This window comes from Clytia hemisphaerica, unplaced genomic scaffold (assembly GCF_902728285.1).
Source record: "Clytia hemisphaerica strain Z4C2 unplaced genomic scaffold, Clytia hemisphaerica genome assembly, whole genome shotgun sequence".
Taxonomy (NCBI): Eukaryota; Metazoa; Cnidaria; class Hydrozoa; order Leptothecata; family Clytiidae; genus Clytia; species Clytia hemisphaerica.
In genome coordinates, this window is record NW_027104229.1 from 154,730 (window position 1) to 168,393 (window position 13,664).

The 13,664-nt window shown below is 36.4% G+C and overlaps 2 long non-coding RNA genes across 2 annotated transcripts; both read left to right on the forward strand.

Moving 5' to 3' along the window:
* The first annotated feature begins 215 nt into the window (after positions 1-215).
* LOC136815859 (uncharacterized) lies at positions 216-1,565 on the forward strand. Its single transcript, XR_010847771.1, has 3 exons — positions 216-321; positions 959-1,098; positions 1,398-1,565. It is a non-coding gene; the product is annotated as an uncharacterized lncRNA (long non-coding RNA).
* An 858-nt stretch (positions 1,566-2,423) lies between these two features.
* LOC136815860 (uncharacterized) lies at positions 2,424-3,523 on the forward strand. Its single transcript, XR_010847772.1, has 3 exons — positions 2,424-2,438; positions 2,611-2,812; positions 3,244-3,523. It is a non-coding gene; the product is annotated as an uncharacterized lncRNA (long non-coding RNA).
* Positions 3,524-13,664: the final 10,141 nt, after the last annotated feature.

Consider the following 13,664-nt stretch of genomic DNA (forward strand, 5'->3'; position numbering starts at 1 on the left):
CAGTATTTTGAAATAGTATATCAAAAAACACTATATCGCTAAATTTAGTTCTTTGGCTTGATTTTCTTAAACCCTGTATCTATTATAAATCGCGAATATTTGATAAAATTTGATTACCAGTCAAAAGATTTCCATGGTTGGACAGCCCATGATATTTTTCTAATCAAAACCCTCTAATTAGCTCAAACAGAGTATGTTACTAATCCAAAAAAAGGCAGAAAAAGAGATCGTTCCAACCACCTATAAAAGTGTAAATTTATTGGTAGTCTATCTTCATTCTACAATTTTGAAAACAAGGAAAAGCAAGCAGTAGTAAAACAGGTAAATATAGTTTTCACTATTCGGAATTTTTACTTTGGGAAATACTAAAGTCTATTCATGATATGCACTATTGCAATGTCTTCCACGGACCCAACAGCTGATTGGTTGAAAGTGACATATTGACTGATTTTATGGCACTTACAACCAATCAGCTGTTTGGTCCTTGGAAAGCTGACATTGAAATCAAAATAAATTTACTCAAATGATAGATATGCTAATGGGATAGAAGGATCGGTAAACTTCGTTAGGCAAAAGAATTTCCACTTTAGTTGGTCGGCTTTGAGCAATACTTAACTAAAAACTCGTAATTTGTGATTCGTGTATAACTACATACACTACATGTATGTTTGTCAAACAATAAGTTGGTGAGTGCCGGTAATATTACCGTAAAGATGTCGGCAATATATTGTCGGCATGTCTTGTTTACAAAACAATAAAGTCCTTTTTATAGAATGAATAACCTCCTTTGTCTATGTTGTTTACTTCGTATATTGCGGTCTGCAAACCATATTGTCGTAACATAATTCGCCAATGCATTGTGTAGTCTAAGCAGACTTTGGTAATTAATTTTTGCCAGCAAGGTATCAAATCTTTCGCTCTCAAGTTCCTAATCAATTTTTTTTCTTCATCCTAACAGCGACAGTTCAAAAGCGTTCACAAAGATGTTTCGTTTTTTGTTGGTATCAATGCTGATCATCGGCACATTATATTCTTCTGTTGAAGTCGATGCTGCACCACAACCAAAGCCAGCTGATGGCTCGTGCGATTTCTTCGGAAGTAAGTTATCATTTTGACCAATGAAATTGCTTCTTTTTCCTCCATCTATAACTGCATTGCTAGAAAAGTTCGAGAATGACCTTCATCTATGTTTGAAGGTGCTGGTCTCCACGAGTGCGCAAAACGCGGATTGTTGCTGTTCAATCAAATTTAGATTTTTCAATCATTAGAATTAGAAGCAATCGATTTAGCTTTCAAATCTAGTGGCGAACGAAATATTTCGAAAGGACTATTTTTGTCTTGGGTAAATAATAATCGTTAATCAAATATTATAAATCATTATTATCTTATTTTCTTAGCTGGTCAAATTCATCCTAATGGTGCAGTTGTTCATACTCATGGTATGTGTTTCAAATGTGACAGTGGCGCTTTCCAAAATTGTTGATGTCTAAACAAAGTGAAGAAAGAATATGAAATAAATATCATTTTTTTCAGTTGATTTGAAAAGAAATATTCTATTATGTAAATACTTTTTTGTCTTTTTTTGTTTTGATGGTGAGAATTTCCTTGTCTTGATCAGACTCAAAAACTGCGTTGCATTTGTTCTTTAGCTCGTTTTCAGGGGCCTGGTAATTTAAACTTCCTCCTCCCCGGTTTATTGGTAGCAAGTTTCTGAGCTGAGGGTTTTACAATGTATCTCCCTTTATCTACAAGAATTTTCGTGATCTCATAACAGATCATGCATTCCGCGCATACCACGCTCTAAAGGGACATTGCGAACATTCAATACCGCGTTGCTTTTTGCTTATGAAAGAGACTGGGCTCAATTTTTTACCAATCACCGGGCACAAAAAGCTCATTTAATATCATCCAAAATCTGGATGGAAAAGATCAAAGCAATTCGCCAACCTGGGCAGATTCTCTTACAGAACCATGGCCTTTAAAGTGAATACGTGTCATGCGCAGAATATCAGGATCTGCTCGGAGATTAGGTTTTTCGTAAAACTGAACTAAGACTCGTGTTATCAATTTATATCGACTTATCTATGAAGAGGATTGTTATCGATAATAAACATACGATTTTATCGATTTTATAGCATATAAGATTCTTGTTGATTGTCTGATAAAATATCGATCGTATTTGCTTATGATCGATTTAAACGAGGTAGGGATGGTTGAACCCAGATTTGAAAATTAGGGAAATACAAAGTGCAAAGTTTGTTTTTGAAATGTGTGAACGTTCGAATATTCGACATGATAAATTTTACCTAGCAAGTGTTAAGAATTTGCTTCTATCTCCATGGAGCTGAAGAATCAAAAAGTAAGAATTTTAGAATTCGCACATATAAATAGAGGTTTTCATTGTTGGACATCCAAATTACTGATTATCTTTTGCCTAGGTAAGTACCCTACTCAATCATGCTGCAAAATCTTTTATAAAGACCAATGGATTTTAGCTTTTCTGAACATTTTCAGTTTATTATTTTGCTGTTTGTTGCATTTTTGTGATTAACTCAAAGGTTTCAAACTAATATTATCCATTTTGTGAAAATTCTGTAAATTTTTTTCTAGAAATTAACCCTGTGCAAATAATATTTCGGTTGGTTGAAAAATCTCCCTGTAAACTAAGACTGTAGATATTGAAAATTGATTTTAGTATTTGAGGACTCGATTCGATTCGATTGGTTTTCCAAGATGTTTCGTCTCAATTTGATTGTCGTAATTGTCATTTTTGGAGTCATTCTCGGTCAGAGTGAAGGAACTTGCATTAAAGGTGAGTGTAATAAGAATAATGACTTTATAAGAACATGCGTTTGAAATTTGATCAAAACATACATAAGAACAAATTTAGAACAATCCAGGCCTTTCAGAAATCACGCAATTTTTTTCAAGCACAGCCCAGCCCGGCCCAAATTTTCCGATATTTCCTTTTTTAGCAGCTCTAAAGGAATCAAAACGGGCATATTCAGTGTTTCCACGATTTCATGTCAGGCACAACGGTGTGTACTAACTTTTTCTTGGTAGAGATAAAGTGAGCACAAAGTTATCCCGTAACTTGTCCCTGAGAAAGATCCCAAGAAAATGATAGAAATCACTAGAAAAAGACTCACACAGGAAAGGAAAAAGTCCACGATGGCATACATGTTTGTGGTGTACTAGGGTATGGAATTCCATGTGTATTCTTTATTCTGTATTATATTTCAGGACACGATTTACACGTTGAAACAGGTCAACACATCAGTCATAAGAATGTCATGTGCTGGGTATGCAAAGACAATGGTGACCTTGACGTACTCCCTTTCAAAGATTGTGAGAATGACCCTAACACTGTTGAATGGGTCTTCTAAGTCTTTGCTCTTTGTTATTACTTCGATATTATTTTTCCACCAAATGATAAAGATCTCTTATCAATTTTGTAATTAAATGCGATATTTATATGTAAACAAGTATTATTTTGAATAAACACGTAATGTTATTCTCGGGATTTGAAACATGTTCTTACCTTAGCTGAAACGCTGCTGCCTGTCTTGTTTTTACCAAAGGCATATTTCTTCATTAACTTCTTACAAATATTCCCAATGGGCTTTTCCAGAAAGTATTTGTACATGGAGGGGGCGGAGGATACATTGGATATTTTGGATATTTTGTCCGGGTGAAAATTTGCCTTGATTAGGGGGAAAACTTGCTCTGTTTAGGGGTAATTTTGAATGTCCGGAGGTTGACTTGTGCTTGTCCGGAGGGTGAGATCTGTTTTCCGGGGGGGGGGTAAATTTCCAAGAAATGTTATATCCCCCACCCTTCATATTCAATTTTTTTTTCTGGAAGAGCCCAATACATAGAATTTGACCAAAATTAAATTTTGGTCACGTCACCAACCGTTCATGAATCTTGAAGGATATTTCATTACACGTATACTCTTCTTGGGTCACCAAAGGAAGGGGATTTAGCTCGGAAACCAGGCGACGATAACCCGTTTACAGTGTTCAAAGTTTTTTCGTCCTTGACAGGTTTCCGTCATTAGCGAGGTGCAAAAAGAGGCTTTTCCGTCTACAAATTCAACAAAATTCAACAAAATTTGAAGAATCTGGCCAGACAGTGTTATACAGTTTGAAAACCATTATGATTTCCAAAATATAGATGTGTGGGATCCCAAAAACAGTTGAAGACCTTGTTCACCGGTAAGGTGGGGGTAAGTACCCCATATTGCCTGGGCTGCAAGGCATGGTCGTATTACAAAGTGTACTATACCCTATTACTCCATTCCGTTAATTTTTCCATATCCAGATATCTCACACCGTCAAAACGAGGGCTGAAAATTTACCACCAAATATTTCTGGTGCCAATTCCGGATTTCCAAGAGGGCAGATTCTGCTCCTCAGCAGAAAACTCCCTCCCCGTGGAAATGAACAATGCATTCCCAACAGCGATTTATTTTTGTTTAGTTTATATTTCAAAAAGTGGCTACAGAGACCTGTATGCGATGCTTCGATGTTAACTAATAACAGTGTTGGTTAAAATACCAGTAAGTGTTTAGTTTCTCATATTATACTTTTTTTATAAGAACAATTTTATAAAAACAATGAGGCTCACAATCGCCAAGAAATAAGAACAATTTAATAACAATGCTGAGCCTGAAATTACTCAATTTCAAGCAATTTAGGGGTTAAAGCAGTAAAAATTGGGTATAACGCCTAAAATACCTCAATTACGCTCCAGAAATAAGAATAGGATAAGAACAATTTGAGAATTGAATTGCAAAAAAAATTAGAACAGTCGAGCTTCAGAAAGATTTTACTGGTTCTTATAAAGAAAATAGTAAACTGATTCTGACCGTAGTTAGACTTATTGAAAATGTCGCTTATGAAGATCAGCTAACGCTACTTTTCGCTTAGTATATTTATTTCCGAACTAAAAAACTCAACTTTTTACCAATTATTGATAATATCCTTGTTTCGACTAATTTCCCTGATTTTTGAGTACGAAAAACAACTGTCCTGCAGTCTGACCGTAGTTCCAACCCTCCCTGAAGAAAACATTCTGAAAACCCAAAATGTGAGATACCAAAAATTGGGAGGGAAATCCCTTTGGAAGCTGTGAAAGTTCTTTTATACCATGTGCTCAGTCTCACCATCAGTATACCCTTGCCTAGTCTGATTCGCAGACCTATACTTCCTATAGGTCTGCTTAATAGTGTATGGATTGGTTTCCCGCTACGGTGGCTCTTATGGTGGCCGACTCGTGCTATTTGGCGAGTTGTTAAGTTTTATGGGAACTCGAATGCGAGTTAAAAGATAAACAAAAGAAATCAAAGTGAAGACATTCCAGTGTCAGACGGATTCCATTTTGTCACAGGCACGCCTTTTCGAATGTTTCTTTTATTTTCGAATGATTTTTTCTATTTTTGAATGTTTCGATATTAGAGCTTTGAGTCAACGAATTTGAATTTCTCAAAAACTTTTAAAAAAATTTCACTACTTTAGGCATACAAACTTTCGCGAGCAGAACTTTCGCGATTTTCGCGAATTTTGGCCCTTTTCGCCAAAGTAAATGTCTTTAAAAATTCTAGGAAGGGCCATTCGCGAAAGTTTATGCTCGCGAAAAATTCTTGACAAAATAGAAAATCTGTAAAACTTCAAACTTTGAATAAAATGTAACTTTTATGGCACTTTTTAGCCTGCTAAATAACTAATAAGTCAAAGGACAAATGTTTCAAGCCAATCCAAGAAGTATTTGTCCCTCTAAGCCATTTTTTTGATGTGAAAATTCTCAATTTTAGGTCTTGATTCGCGAAAGTTTATGCTCGCGAAAAATATTTTTCCGTTAAATTCGCGAAAGTAAATGTTGTGAATTTCGCGATTTTTTGTCCTCGCGAAAGTTTCTGCTGGCGAAAGTTTGTACGCCTAAAGTATACCTATTTGTTTCCGGTGTTTCTAAAGAACCTCTTCAGGTTAGTTAAAGTGAGACATATTGGGTCGAGGGTAAATCACTGAAAAAAATCACGTACACCTTTTTGAAAAATCAAAAAGAAATCAAAAAGAAATCAAAAATCAAAAAGAAATCAAAAAGAAATCAAAAATCAAAAAGAAATCAAAAAGAAATCAAAAATCAAAAAGAAATCAAAAAGAAATCAAAAAGAAATCAGAAATCAAAAAGAAATCAAAAAGAAATCAAAAAGAAATCAAAATGAAAATTAAAAAAAAAAATCGAAAATAAAAAAAAAATCAAAAAAAAAATAAAAAATAAAAAAGAAATCAAAAAGAAATCAGAAATCAAAAAGAAATCAAAAAGAAATCAGAAATCAAAAGGAAATCAAAAAGAAATCAAAAATCAAAAAGAAATAAAAAAAAAATCAAAAATCAAAAATCAAAAAGAAATCAAAAATCAAAAAGAAATCAAAAATAAATCAGAAATAAAAAAGAAATCAAAAAGAAATCAAAATAAAAATCAAAAAAAAAATCAAAAAGAAATCAAAAAGAAATCAGAAATCAAAAAGAAATCAAAAAGAAATCAGAAATCAAAAGGAAATCAAAAAGAAATCAAAAATCAAAAAGAAATCAAAAAAAAATCAAAAATCAAAAAGAAATCAAAAAGAAATCAAAAATCAAAAAGAAATCAAAATCTCGTACACCTAATTTTTAGTGATTTACCCCTCGTATTGGGTTTCATCAATAAAACTAATGCGTGGGTACTTCCGTCCATTCAATTTTTTCCACTAAAAATGAAATGAAAATTGAATTTTTCCATTTTTCCATTTTTGTTTTTAAATTAAAAATTGAAAAATGAAAAATTGAGATTCAATTTTCAATTTTTTATTTTTCTCCTATGTAGGCGAAGTTTCTGCCCTTCTCCTCGTCGTCAGTGAAGTTTTATCATATGTGCCCCGTCCTGTAGGACTGATGGTGATCTTTCGCGGTCATAACAATATTTTAGTCCCGAGATTCTCTTCAGCCCCGGCCGGTCGCTCGTCCCCCCCCGGGGAAAAATCTCTGAAAAAATAAAAAATAACGAATTCGTTTTTCAATTTTCCATTTTTGTTTTTAAAAATTGGAAACAGAAAAATGAAAAATGGAAATTTTTGTTCTTGTGGGTGACATTTCTGTCATCATGTTGTGCCAATCAGGTTGACGGGGGCTTGAAAATGACAAGAGTGCAGTTTGGTTGCTTGCATAGTACTTACTTGTACTTGTACTTGATGCATCCGTTAGGTGAAGTATACAAAGTCTTTTCTCCATTTTTCACGATCGGACATGGCTGTAACGAGGTCTTTGCCACTGAGTCCAGTGTCATCTTCAAGGATTTGTCGCAGGGTGATGTTCGGTCTACCAACACGTCGATCTTCTTCGGGGGTCCAGGTGAGCAATTTTCCAGCAGGTTCGTTATGTCTTGAAACATGACCGGCTAAGGCTAAGCGCCGGCGACGGACAACATTTGAAATGCGGGGTAATTTACCGTAGATTTCAGTAATAGTTGGGTGATTCTTCCAAGAAATATTGAAGGCTGACCGCAGCATTCTTGTGTAGGTGCCGTCAAGGCGTTTTGATCGGGACATGTTTAAAGTCCAAGATTCCGAGCCATATAGAAGTATAGATTCTACACAGGCTTTTAATACTTTGGTTTTGGTAGATTTAGAAATGTTCGATTTCCATACTTTGCGAAGGGAATGAAGTGCATTCCAGGCTTGGGCTATTCTAACATTCATATCGTGATCTGTCTCAGTGTAACTACCAAGATATAGAAAATCATCAACTCGTTCGATCTCAGAGCCATCTAAAGAATACAGTTTATCGTCGTTAGTGCGGTTGATATGGATAAATTTCGTTTTTCTGGCATTCAAGAATAAACCTACATTTTGACATGGCTCCTCCACAGCACGAAGAAGAGATTGAGCAGTTTGAATATGATTTTCCAGTAGAGCAATATCGTCTGCGTAATCAAGATCAGCCAGTCGTTCAGGGGGAGGTCTCCTACTTCGACGACGTTTTAGAGTGAGACCATGGTCACTGGTGATTGAGGATTGAAGAGCGTAGTCCAGAACGATTATAAAGAGAAAAGGTGCTAAAGGGTCTCCTTGAAGAACGCCAGTACTGATTACGAAAGGATCAGTTTGTCCTTCTGGGGTTGTAACCGTGGCAGAAGTATTTCGGTACATTACTTTAATGGCATTGACTACAGTTTCAGGAATACCATAGGCTTGGAGAATTTGGAACATACGGTCACGATTGATAGAGTCAAATGCTTTGCAAAAATCGATGAACGAAATGACTGCCTCTTTTTTGTGATTTTTAAGTTCTTCTACGATCCTACGTAAAGCAAGCACATGGGCAGAGGTAGATCGACCTTCACGGAATCCATTTTGATTTGGGCGTAAAAGCTTGTCAACAACAGGACGAATGCGATTCAGTATAATACGATTATATACTTTAGAGGCAATTTGCGAGAGGGCGATACCACGATAATTATCAGGTTTTGTAAGATCACCTTTCTTTGGTATTGGAATAAGAGTCGAAATTCCCCACTCATCAGGGCGATCGCCAAGAAAAGTTTCGATACAGAATTTAAGGAGGATGTGGCGAACATTCTTCATTTTCCAGAATTCAGGAGGGAGTCCATCTAAACCTGGCGCTTTTCCAATTTTCATTTGATCAATAGCAGAATCAAGTTCGTCTTTGGTTATAATTCCAGATGGGATTTCTAAAGATTCATCGTAGACTTTCGTAATTGGAGGGAGATTATTTAGATCGAGAGGATCAGCATTCAGAAGATTTTTGAAGTGATTTTCCCAAGACTTGAGACGATCAGTGCCTTCAATAAAAACAAAACTACGGGACTTCTTTCCAGAAAGCTTTTTGACCAGGTCCCAAGCATTTTTTATTGCTGATGAAGAAGAGGTTTCAAAGGAGTCTAAGATACTGTTGATGCGCCTGTCCTCGACACGATCGTAGGTATTTCGAAGATTTGATTGGGCTGTGCGAATATTTGACTTTGATGATCTGAGTGTGGCTTTTCGGGCAGCCACAACATCAGGTGCATCAATAGAGTTGGAGGGAGGTTTCCGTTCACGTTTAGGAAGTAGGTTTGATCCAACTTTGTTGGCAATTGAAACGAAAGTGGTGTAACTTTGATTGATATTGGGAAGGTGAGTAAACTGAGAAACGATTTCATTGTCGATGCGTTTTGACAGAGTTTTATCGAATGTAAGGGATTGCCAGAATAATTTCTTTGAGGTTGACGGAGAAGGGCGCCGAAGTTTTACTCTTGCAGTTACAATCCTGTGATCACTGCCAATTGGGTTCGAGCTTGAGAAGGCCTGGCAGTCGTGGATGCTGTTTTGCCATCTTTTGCGATACAGAACAAAATCAATTTGAGAGAGAAAACCATTTGGCGACCGGTGGGTCCAGAGTTTAGGAAGTGGTTTCTGAAAGACTGTATTACCCGCAATGAGATTAAATTGATGTAAGAAGTCGGTCAGGAGTTGGCCGTTGCGGTTGCTTGTGTCATGGAGAGAATATTTTCCTTCAATTTTGGCATTCATGTCACCACCGATGAATAACAAGTGATGAAGGGGGACGTTTCCGATCGAGTGGCTTAATTTATCATAAAATTCCATAACTCTATCCTCTGGAAGATTATTGTGGGGAGAATAACATGAGTAAACCATAGTTTTAGGGTTGCCTTTGAATGTGGCACATACGATTTTTTCATCAACTTTTTTGATAGATAAGAGAAGAGGGAGGATTTTTGAGTTGATTGCAATTCCTACACCGTGGATGGCTGCACCAATGTCATTACGGATGGCTGAAGCTGTGAACAGGGTAGACCAACCAAGGTCACGAGCAACAATGTCTGGATCTGAATCTTTATGGACAAAACGGTGTTCTTGAATGCAGCAGATATCAATGGAGTTATCATGAAGTAGTTTATCGAGTTCGGTTATAGCTGAATCATTTTGGAGGGTTCTACAGTTGAGTGTTGCAATTTTGAAAATTCTAGATCGGTGGTTGGTTTAGCCTGGACTTGTTAATTTATTGCGCGCACAGGCCCCGACAAAGACAAAATCTTTTTGATCGGTTGCTTTTTAAAGGTCCATTCTGCTGCGCGCTGGACCAATTAGTGCTTTAAACTTCGAATTATCTTTTTTTCGAGCTAGTGATGGAAACCATTTCATTTGGACAATTTAGTCGGGTGAAAGTGACTAAATTGTAAATTTCATCGGGGAAAAGTGACGAATTTGAAATTTTGGTCGGGGGAAAGTGACGAAAATGCCTCTAGGTGACGAAATTTTTCCCCAACTAAATAAAACTCCGACATTTTTTTCCCTGATAAGGTAACATGAAGAAAAATGAAGAAGAAAAATTCAACTTTTTATAGATAGGTTGTATAAATGTTATTCTTACATCTTTGGAAAGCTTGAAGCTTGGCGATTTCAAAAATATATACTTTTACTAGGAAATGTAATTTGAAATTTGCAATATTCAACAGAATGTAAAGTAAACCACTTTGTCACCCCCGGAATTTTACATTACGTAAGAAATTTCTTTTCAGAAAAATCAGTCAATCTATGTTACATTACTATTTTTTGCTGAAGTAATTTTAAGCATAATCGTATGACTCAAGATGACTACTCTTAGGTTCCAAATAAACGGGCCCCCCGCTTGTTAATTTTTCGAAAATTTTCCAACCCCCCCGGACCTTATTAGGACCCCCCCGTTTATTAATCTCTAAGAATATTTTCAGCTGTCAAAGAGAAGGCCCCTTATTTTGCTCTAAATAGCCTGATTTTAGCCTATTTTTACCTTATTTTTGGGTTTCAGAAGTACAATTTCCAACCCCCCCGGCAATTAGGCCCCCCCCGTTTATTAAAATCTATAAAATTTTCCAACCCCCCCGTTTTTTATTCGAACCCCCCCCCGTTTATTTGGAACCTAAGAGTACCTTATCAGCCCTTTTTACGCCGACCCTTATTACGTTACAGCTCAATGTCTTTTTATTTTTAGCCCGGTGTCACAGGAAAAAAGTACTCCCCGAAAAAAGTGCTCCCCAGTACTTATTTCCCGGAAATAAGTACTACCGATACTTTTTTCCTAGGACAAAGGTACTCCCAGGAGTACATTTCTCCCAGGAAATTTTCATCCCCTCCAGAAAAAAAGTACTCTCCATCGGAGACCCTTTACCCCCCCCCCCCCTTGAGGGTGAAAACAAGCCTCTAATTTTGTGTCTCAATTTTTTTTCTAAAAGAAATCCTGCAAAACTTGTAATCGAAAGAGTCGATATTTTTTACGTGAATAGCCCTAGGACTTTTAGACAGTGTTTCGATTGTTTTCACACGGTAAAAATTTCACTCGAACAAAATAAGCGCTTTTTTCTAAGGATGTACAGTTTTTCTTTGAATTGACCCTATTCATACTAGGCTTTTAGGGGTGGTTCAAAACTAGGGGGGCTTTTCCTGTACCACCCCTTAATTTTGATCTAGTGGGTCTTTTTGGATGAAATTTGGCACACAAGATCCTTGTCACATAAGACTTTTGACAAAAATTTTTTTGATGACGTCACTTATCATACCCAAAGTGAATAAAAACCAAAAATTTCCTTTGTTCTTATAAATAGCTATATAAAGGATAGGCAGGATGGCTCTATGCAAGCAACCAAACTGCACTCTTGTCATTTTCAAGGCCCCGTCAACTTGATTGGCACAACATGATGACAGAAATGTCACCCGCAAGAACAAAAATTTCCATTTTTCATTTTTCTGTTTTCAATTTTTAAAAACAAAACTGGAAAACTGAAAAACGAATTCATTTTTTTTTTAATTATTTTTTCAGAGATTTTTCCCCGGGGGGACGAGTGACCGGCCGGGGCTGAAGAGAATCTCGGGACTAAAATATTGTTATAACTGCAAAAGATCACCATCGATCCTACAGGACGGGGCACATATGATAAAACTTCACTGACGACGAGGAGAAGGGCAGAAACTTCGCCTACATAGGAGAAAAATAAAAAATTGAAAATTATTATTTATAGTAATATATTTCGCAGGTCTATCGACCTCTATGAAATAATCATATTTATTTAACATTTTGTAGGCGCACAGTTGGCCTCTAAATCAGTCGTCTTTACAATATTTCATTTTCAGTAACGCGTAAGTCACAGCAGATCTTCTTGAAATAGAGTCTAGTCCGAGGACTTCCTCTAACCTTTATTTGATTGCCATCCTTTTGTAACTTTGTCTTCTCTTTTGCGTTCCTATGCCATTCTTTGATGGTTTCGCGTTCTTTTTTAGAAAAATCATCGGTTACTCGTAAATCAGTTATAATTTTCTTTAGCTTGTGGACTGATGCTAGAATTTGACGTTTCTCTTCTTCATTCCTTAACACAACTTTTAAGGGTCGCCAACGTTTCGTCCTGAACATCTCGTTCTTTCGAGCTCCTATTCTTTCTGCGCTGACGATGTTTACCTTTAGTCCCATTTGGTTGCTCACAAATTCTTCGACGTAATCTTTATCACTTGTTCGCTGTTCTTCAAGGGTTTCATGTTTGAGTTCACCAATGTTGTGAACAATGATATTGCACTTTGTCAGGTTCAGCCATCGTACTTCTTCTTTCTCTTCTTTGATGAAGTTCTTGATCGTTACCTCTTGTTTCTTTAACTCTGTAATGCTAGCATATGTCTGTTGTTTCATAGTTACCTCTTGCTTCTTCAGTTCTTCTTTGGTAGTTTCTGCGTATGTCCTTTGTTTTTTATCTTTAGCGACATCTTCCTTATCTAAAAGTTTCTCGATTTTCTTCTCCAGCCTGTCCAATCGAGCGTTTGTAGATTTATCTCCTTGTTGCTCTCCATTATTAACCTTATCAGTATTTGTTGCCTTGTCCTTACGCACTCTTTCTGTACTTGTTTTGATCTTTTCCAGAAGAATTGGCGTGACTGTAACACATTTGGCACATTCGAAGCGCCGGCTTTTGTATTGGAGACACAGCTGTATCTGATAGGCAGGTAGCTCCGTGCATGCATAATGGACAAACCTTTCGCATCTTCTACATTGTAGCACATCATTGTCCTTCACAATCTCGTTCATGAAGCAGTTGTCAGGGGTGCAGAATCCATTATTTTGTTGAATTTCGATGTTTTTTGGTATTTCTTTAGTTTTCGCCATTTTGATGCATTTCGACGAGCACAACCAGCCAGAAAAAAATTTGACGTCAAATGATATTGAATCTCAATTTTTAATTTTTCAATTTTTAATTTAAAAACAAAAATGGAAAAATGGAAAAATTCAATTTTCATTTCATTTTTAGTGGAAAAAAATGAATGGACGGAAGTACCCACGCATTAAAACTGATTCCAACATTCTTCCCGTCCCTGTCAAAGTTTAACAAAACAAAGAATAACAGAATCTGCTGCTACACTTTTTCATCAACCTCTTTCAAACAACTTTAAGTAGACGGGAAGTAGACACAAAGTAAAAGGGAAGAAGGCTCTCTGGAAAGAGATAAAGCCACAAAATAATATTACTATTAGATACCTACAACAACAATCTTTCCCTATCACAAGCTTCTAAAATAACCACATACCTGTCAAGACCTGTTACTGTATCTTTTCTACATTCGTTCAAAACGAACAAAATGTCCAC